At 42.2% G+C, this 8894-nt stretch overlaps 1 long non-coding RNA gene and 1 pseudogene across 1 annotated transcript; both read left to right on the top strand.

Annotated features, from left to right (window-relative positions):
* Positions 1-1728: 1728 nt before the first annotated feature.
* On the top strand, positions 1729-1847 carry LOC134935378 (5S ribosomal RNA; annotated as a pseudogene).
* A 2739-nt stretch (positions 1848-4586) lies between these two features.
* On the top strand, positions 4587-7194 carry LOC134942603 (uncharacterized). Its single transcript, XR_010181420.1, has 3 exons — positions 4587-4759; positions 6479-6552; positions 6886-7194. It is a non-coding gene; the product is annotated as an uncharacterized LOC134942603 (long non-coding RNA).
* Positions 7195-8894: the final 1700 nt, after the last annotated feature.

Below are 8894 nucleotides of genomic sequence, written 5' to 3' on the forward strand. Positions count from 1 at the left end.
AGAGATAGTATACTCGTAACTAGTATGTATGTATAAAGAAAGAAAAAAAAACCACGGTTAGGTGGTATATACAATTATGGACGGGCTGCCGAGTGCCGACACAGAGGTAGCCACAGCCGTGAACTACCGCACTGTACTGTGTCTGCTGCTAATATATAGACTGGTTGATAAAGAGATAGTATACTCGTAACTAGTATGTATGTATAAAGAAAGAAAAAAAAAACACGGTTAGGTGGTATATACAATTATGGACGGGCTGCCGAGTGCCGACACAGAGGTAGCCACAGCCGTGAACTACCGCACTGTACTGTGTCTGCTGCTAATATAGACTGGTTGATAAAGAGATAGTATACTCGTAACTAGTATGTATGTATAAAGAAAGAAAAAAAAACCACGGTTAGGTGGTATATACAATTATGGACGGGCTGCCGAGTGCCGACACAGAGGTAGCCACAGCCGTGAACTACCGCACTGTACTGTGTCTGCTGCTAATATATAGACTGGTTGATAAAGAGATAGTATACTCGTAACTAGTATGTATGTATAAAGAAAGAAAAAAAAACCACGGTTAGGTGGTATATACAATTATGGACGGGCTGCCGAGTGCCGACACAGAGGTAGCCACAGCCGTGAACTACCGCACTGTACTGTGTCTGCTGCTAATATAGACTGGTTGATAAAGAGATAGTATACTCGTAACTAGTATGACTATAAAGAAAGAAAAAAAAACCACGGTTAGGTGGTATATACAATTATGGACGGGCTGCCGAGTGCCGACACAGAGGTAGCCACAGCCGTGAACTACCGCACTGTACTGTGTCTGCTGCTAATATAGACTGGTTGATAAAGAGATAGTATACTACTAATATTATATATACTGGTGGTCAGGTCACTGGTCACTAGTCACACTGGCAGTGGCACTCCTGCAGCAAAAGTGTGCACTGTTTAATTTTAATATAATATTATGTACTCCTGGCTCCTGCTATAACCTATAACTGGCACTGCAGTGCTCCCCAGTCTCCCCCACAATTATAAGCTGTGTGAGCTGAGCACAGTCAGATATATATATACATTGATGCAGCACACTGGGCTGAGCAGTGCACACAGATATGGTATGTGACTGAGTCACTGTGTGTATCGTTTTTTTCAGGCAGAGAACGGATATATTAAATAAAACAAACAACTGCACTGTCTGGTGGTCACTGTGGTCGTCAGTCACTAAACTCTGCACTCTCTTCTACAGTATCACAGCCTCAGGTCAATCTCTCTCTCTCTCTCTCTCTCAACCCTAATCTAAATGGAGAGGACGCCAGCCACGTCCTCTCCCTATCAATCTCAATGCACGTGTGAAAATGGCGGCGACGCGCGGCTCCTTATATAGAATCCGAGTCTCGCGAGAATCCGACAGCGTCATGATGACGTTCGGGCGCGCTCGGGTTAACCGAGCAAGGTGGGAGGATCCGAGTCTGCTCGGACCCGTGAAAAAAACATGAAGTTCGTGCGGGTTCGGATTCAGAGAAACCGAACCCGCTCATCTCTACTATCTACTTATTTTTCTTTCAATCTTTATTTTCGTGGACTCTCACCAGTGATTCAGGGTCGAGTCCCTGTCTAACATTGGCAGCAGATCCATCTAATTTCCTCTATGTCTGGTATCTGTCCTGAATAACTTTGTAAATTCGTGAACTCTCATCAGTGATTCCAGAGCTTCGCAATATTGGTCATTTCCTCTACTATCATACCACACTGGAGACGCCCGAAACCGTCCGATCTCGGAAGCTAATCAGTGTTGGGCTGGGTTAGTACTCAAGTGGGTGACCATTGAGGAATACTCAGTGTAGTAGAGCTCATTGATTGAGCCCATATAGTGTCTAACACTGACAGCAGATTCACACTGCTCTCCAACTTCCACTCTTTGCCTGTCCCCCCTCCGCCCCCTCCGCTCTTATCTTCTCTGGCAGGAGACCGGACAGTGTCATACTACTCTTAAGTACTACCAGTATCCAGACTATATTACAGGGGAATGCTTAACAGTAATTGGCTTATTAGCACAATATACCACTGAATATATAACGTCTAGAATTTTCTTCCGTCAGCCAAAATCCAGTTTTTTCATTTCATATCAGCACATGGTGCTATTTCAAATATTTTGTTAATTATTTGACCTTATTTATCTTCTTGATGAACCACTAATTGTCTTAATTGTGTAGTAATTATTTTGTTGAATTATTAAAATTTGTATTTTTATCTACTATGACTATTTTCTATATTTATGTAAAGTAAAGAGTGTGCCCACAAAAGAGTCTTCTTCTCCTCCACATTGTCTACTGTTTAGCATACGAACAGACTAGTGACTCATCATGAATGAGAAAGTTCCCTCCCCCAAAACTAGATAACACATTACAGAGACACACAGTTCCCAGTTGCTGTTTTGTCACAGACGATGATGGAGATGCTGTCTGCCCAGGCCCTGCATGATTTTAAAGAGAGAGAGAGAGAGAGTGATATGGAGGGACAAATTTATATGAGAAAGAAATGGTAATTGTATCACTGGCCTGTAACTGTATGTATTTTGTATTAATTGACTACTGTGCTATTGTATCCATGTAACTATATGTATACTGTACATTGTGATATATTGAATACATATCCTTTTAATAACAAATATATACATCAATGAGCTTTGGAACTCAGATAATGTGTGGGTGTATTGTTTTCTCTTATGGGATGCAGTGTTTTGCTATGTATAGCGCACATTCATGGCACATGGTAATAAGAGGTGCAGGCGTTTACAATATATATTAGAGCGGGCATTTTAAATATTTGTTAGAAAGCAATTTGGTATTTACACCATGGAGCCTTGAGGAACCATAGACTGTTAAGGGCCGTACAGATGGGGAGATGTGGAGGGAGAGGTGTGCTGAGTGGGGGGGGGGGTGGAATGACACGGGGGGCACTCATTTCACCCAGCGGTGAAATGAACGACCTGCTAGATTGTGCCAATCTAGCTCCGGCGAAAGTGACGCGCGGGACCACGCATCGCTGTCGCCGGCACCCCTACACATGGAGCGATGTGTTCCTAATTTCTAAGCAATCGAGTCAGATTGCTTAGAAATAAAGTGAACGTCGCTCCATGCGTACCCCCCTTTAGGGTGCTTTGAGTAATGAGTTAAGGAAGACTGCCAGAAGGGATTCATATTTTATAGTGATGTTGGTAACACATGGTTAAAGCTATGCTCTGTACAAATGTATAATTCTTTATGTATGAGAGGGGATTTATGATCTATATAAACATTTTTAGCTACTCCTGATTTTTTTTCCCAGTGGTGAATTGCCCACCAATTTGTATAGACACTACCTTTTTGAAGGACCCCAGAGGGAGGGTAGTAACTAATCTTTTAAAACCACCATGAGATTAAGGCAGCTCAGCTTTGTTCAATTTCTCTGAATCTAATTGGGGATGTGATTCATATTTATTTGTTGTCTTGAGACAGAGAATATGGAGTAAACTGTTCCTTATATTTTGCCTTATTTCAAATAAACTATTTTGCATCATATTACTGTATGCCATTATCTTGAAATGCTTACTGCATATGCAATGTGAGTATTTTCTTGTATTAAACCTAATTTAATAAGGTTCTGTATCTGTGTTCATAGAGAATTAATGTGCCTGCAACACATGTATCATAAGTGCTACCTAATTGTAATACAGGTTATTTGGCTGAATTAAGTTTAATTGTAGAAAGCGGAGGCAATAAGCATTAAGGCTTCCTATAAGAGTTCAGCTCTTGAAACAAACCTAATGGTAGCAGAATTTTAGAATTAGTAAATAAATGATAAAATAGAGATTTTAATAATTGCTGGACAGACCATTTTATTTAGCTGGGATTAACCATTCACACATCTCACTGTCATTCAGGCCAACATACAGGCAGTTGTGACATGTGGGATGTGGCTATCTAGAAATGACTTCCAACTGTTAATAACTAAGAAGAAGGATAAACTAATAAGATAACTAATAATAACTAATAAGAAGGATAAACATTCACAAGCATCCATAAGCTTATCAGTTGAAGATAAACAGCTAATTCACTTAAAATATGAGACTACTGCATAAAACATGTGGTATACATTACAAAAACTGTATGAAAGACAAATAGAGAACATCTTAAGACAAAAGATATCAAAACATTTTCATATACACTACAGTAGCAGTAGCCAACCCACGGCTCTCGAGCAGAGCCGGATTAAGGGGGGGTCCCGGGGATACGTACCCCGGGCCCCCCTTTCTAAAAGGGGCCCCCAGCCAGTGGCATATCAATGAGTCACACTGACTCATTTACAGTATATGCCGCCGCCAGCGCTGTGCCACCCACCACCAGTACCCCACAGATGGCAATGCTGCGCTGCTATCTATGACATGTCAGCAGCGCAACGCAGCAGTACGGCCCCGCTGGAGGGGAGGAGGAGAAGCTCTCCCTTCTCCTCTTAGCTCCTCCCCTTTCCTGCATTTCCCCAGTCCCAGCTTCCTCTCTGTTTCTGGGTCCGACGGGAGAGGGGCAGAGAAGGAAGGAGGAGGAGGGGTGACGTTATTATGCTGTGCCCGCGCTGGCCCTTGTCGTCTGTTCCTGACACCGCGGCCACCAGTTAAAGCTGCAGCCTGCGGCTCAGTCATTGGCTGGGCGCGCAGGCTGCAGGGAGGAGGAAGGAAGACGGATCCCTGGCAGCATGTGGAGCCAGCAGAGGATGCGTGGTGCAAGTAAGGCTGGCTATATTGCATTGTGTATATATATATATATATATATATATATATATATATATATAACTTCCAGCAGATCGGCACTCAATATAATAAAACACAAATACCTCGGTGCACCCAGTCCAAACACGTATCCACGTGGCAATAGCTCCAAAGAAAGAGGACGGCACTCACAGGGTTTTGATTATAGCATTTGTAATCCAAAAATGTCAAAACTTCATCATGATGATGAAGTTTTGACATTTTTGGATTACAAATGCTATAATCAAAACCCTGTGAGTGCCGTCCTCTTTATTTGGAGCTATATATATATATATATATATATATATTAATCTATAATATATATAATCTACCTCTTTAGCAAGGGCCCCACAGTCTGAAGTGCCCCGGGCCCCCCATAGCCTTAATTCAGCTCTGCTCTCGAGCCACATGCGGCTCTTTCTATCTACGCATGCGGCTCGTAAGCTCCCACGGCGCCTCCCACTACCCTAGTCTGCAGCCAGAGCTCACGGACCGGCAGCCAATCTGGAGTCGTAGCTGCCGGTCTACGAACTCTGATTGGCTCACGGACCGTCACCTAATTAGAGAGAACCAACGCCGCCGAAGAGTGGAGACTGAGGGTCAGGAGAGGTGCAGGCTGATCTCTCCTCCCGTCACAAGCAGCAGACTGAGCAGAGCAGCAGTGCGGCGGTGAGCAGCACTGGGGGGGGGGGGGAGCAGTGTGGGGACATGTGTATCTTACACTGGGGTCCTATCTGGCACTGGGGAGACGGGTAGCTGACAGTGGGGGCATATCTGGCACGGGGGGACGTGTATCTGGCAGTGGGGGCATATTTGGCCCTGGTGGCATATCTGCACTGGGGAGATGTGTAGCTAGCAGTGGGGACATATCTGTATCTGGCACTGGGGGGGGGGGACATATCTGTATCTGGCACTGGGGGGGGGGAACATATCTGTATCTGGCACTGGTGGGGGCATATATGTATCTGGCACTGGGGAGGCACCCATTTTTTTGTGTTTTTATATGTATGTGGCACTGTACAGGGGCTTTATTTGTATGTGGCACTGTACAACATGACTAAAAATGGGGTTATTACACAAGGTCATACTCCTACAAACGTCAAACCGAAAGGTGTGCGCATAAAAATGGGGTGTGGCTTTGTGACAACTATGCCATGCCCCCATCTTTGCTTGCGCGCCTTCAGTGCGTGCATGATATGGCTCTTCCTCTTGACTACAGATCTTTTCTGGCTCTTTGCCACTGACTGGTTGGCCACCCCTGCACTACAGGGTAAATTTACTAAGCTCCATGTTTGCCCAAGTTGGCAAACACGGGGGCATTTGGCCATTTTTACAAATACGGAAATTTACTAAAGACAAAAAACTCAAATAGAAGTACAAAACATGGGTGTACAGGGACATAAGATTAAATACACCATTGGCCAAACTCTGAGGCACTTTCCATAGACAACAATGAAACACAGGAATTTACCTTAATTTGTGTTTGCAAACAAGGGATGAACACGGGCATAATTGGAGGAAACTCAGCCCACATTAGAAGTTTGAAAGAGACCACCTTTCCCCCAGTATGTTTGACTTGTGAATGTACTTAAATATCACAGAGTACTCAATTATGATGTCTATAAAAGGGGACTAAGCACCTGCATCCAGTTGTCTGATGTCAGAATGGTTGAACACTTCTGTTTTGCTTAAATGCAGGGTGCTGTGGGATTCCTGAGACTCTACTACCAGGCCGGAAGGATCATGGTCAAGAAACTATACAGGCTAAGCAGGTTATATATGTTTATTTATTTTTTTAAATTATGTTAATAAATATGATCCTTAATATTATAATTGTAGGCAGTGTGTGTAGATTTGGACACAATTACATCTAATTTACTACAATCAGTCCTTAAAAGAAAAAAAACACCACAAAAATATTTTGTTTTGATGGTTTTTACTCAATGTATGTGTTAATACACAAATGACTTAATGAAATATTGGTGTTTTAGACCAAAAATTGCTAATATTCAAACACAGAAACTTGGGCGGAGTAATGATAAATTTAAACAGTTGCAAATTATCTGCCTCAAATCAACATCAAACTTTTTTTTTTTTAATCATAGATGACCCCAAGACGTGGAGCTTTAGTGCTGTGTGCCAGCCTTTTATGACTGCGCAGTGCACGCCTTTCGGGGCTCCAGAGGACTGTGGGATTGTTCCCCTGAGGTGCTTGAATTTGGGTCAGGTAAGCGGCCAATCAGTTGCATGCCCAACTGCCTAATGGTGGAATTCAAGTCTTGGCATATAGCATTTGGGATTCCATGAACCTAATGATAGCTTGTTGGTTGATGGTGATTGACTCCAAAAGATGAATACAAGCCTGGTGAAATATCTGATTAGCCTCATGAGCCTTACGAAGGAGTTATGGAAACTGTTTTCTGCCCTTATTTGGTCTAAGGCATTGGTCATCTTTGTCATATCTGTAATGAGGTGGCTGATATTGCAGAGAATCTGCTGTGCGCTTGGTTTAATCTGCAATTTCTTGAACTTGCCTTTGCAAGCAGTCCAACTGCTGTCCTTGGTGTTGGGACCAGCTGGTCCAAAACTTTTGTTCTGGATTTTGGATTCGCTCTGATGTCTGGCTGAGCAGTTGTGGCAATAGTGTTGACATCAATGGTGGTGTGGGACATTCCTGGGTGATGTGGCAGCAGGCTGCTGGTTGGCTGGGATGTCCTGCTTTGAAATGAAGGATGAGAAGTGTGTAAGTATTTTTTTGTTTGTTATAAACATTTTACTACACATCTACTGTTTGATGTTTTTATTGTTATGTATCAAGTGCCATTGTACTCCACAATAAACCACACACAAAAAATAAAAGCATATACTCCTCATTGTTAGTGTTTGAATAAAAAATAAAAATCATTTTATTTGTTAGGGAATACAGCAGTACTTTAGCAAAATGTATCTAAATTACTTACAACTCAACATCACACTTTTGAAAAACATGCTGAAAGGGATTAACATTTGTTACATACTGTTATTTGTATTGTTTACTCAGGTGTGATGCATACAATACACTTGCAAAAACTTTGAAGTCAGACCTTCACAACAAGTAGATGTACATTTGTTGTGAAACAACAAGTACCAGCATGCCTTTCACATTTTTTTAGTTTGGAATGATTGCACTGTGTGAGGCTATGCTGGGATATCTTGTGTCATACCACCTATAAAAAAAACTGAGTTTGCCAAGGCCTTTACTATACAATGTGTTTTTATTCACAAAATGATTAGTTGTTTAATAAATTACAAATTAACTCAGAATGCAGGTAACAACTGTGTGCTACACCAAACCACCACATAGATCCCCTGACACATAGATGTTGCTAAAAGGCACCCAACTCTGTATGTACTGTAAGTGCAATGCATATTATACACCTTCATGATGGCTACCTAAACAGTACTAAAATATAATCACAATAACTGCCAACACACAATACAGGTTGAGTATCCCATATCCAAATATTCAGAAATACAGAATATTCCGAAATACAGAATTTTTTGAGAGAGTGAGATAGTGAAACCTTTGTTTTCTGATGGTTCAATGTACACAAACTTTGCTTAATACACAGTGTAACACTGTAAGGGAACAAGGTGCCGTTTCCTGGGGTAAATGGCAGCAAGCAGCAGCTGAGGAATCATACAAGTCCAGTTTGTGGTGCAACTGGCCACAACCAGTTTTATTAAGCATAAAATAAAACAAACGTCAAAAGAAAATACCTTGCCTGTCCGGCACTAAATAAAAACACAGGACGTTCCTAACTATCACTAAACAAAAACACAGAGTTCTCCAGTAAACCCTGTATGGCTCACTTGTATAAAGAAGCGTGTTTCTCTCTTCAGAGATTCTCCAGTCTCCTCAGGCAGTCTGCACACACTAATCAGGCTAGCAGCCCTATAAGGCTCTTGCACAGCTGAAAGCCCTGATTAGCCCTCTGTGAGGCCAAAGATCTGAACTGGTCCCAATGTCTGGAACTTGCCCTCTCTCTCTTTCAGGGCCCTTATCCAGCTTTTCCAATAAACTGAAAAGGTTCTGACAAAACATTTTCCTAGAAGTTTTCATTTTTCTAATACA

The sequence above is a fragment of the Pseudophryne corroboree genome, chromosome 1 (genome assembly GCF_028390025.1).
Source record: "Pseudophryne corroboree isolate aPseCor3 chromosome 1, aPseCor3.hap2, whole genome shotgun sequence".
Classification (NCBI taxonomy): Eukaryota; Metazoa; Chordata; class Amphibia; order Anura; family Myobatrachidae; genus Pseudophryne; species Pseudophryne corroboree.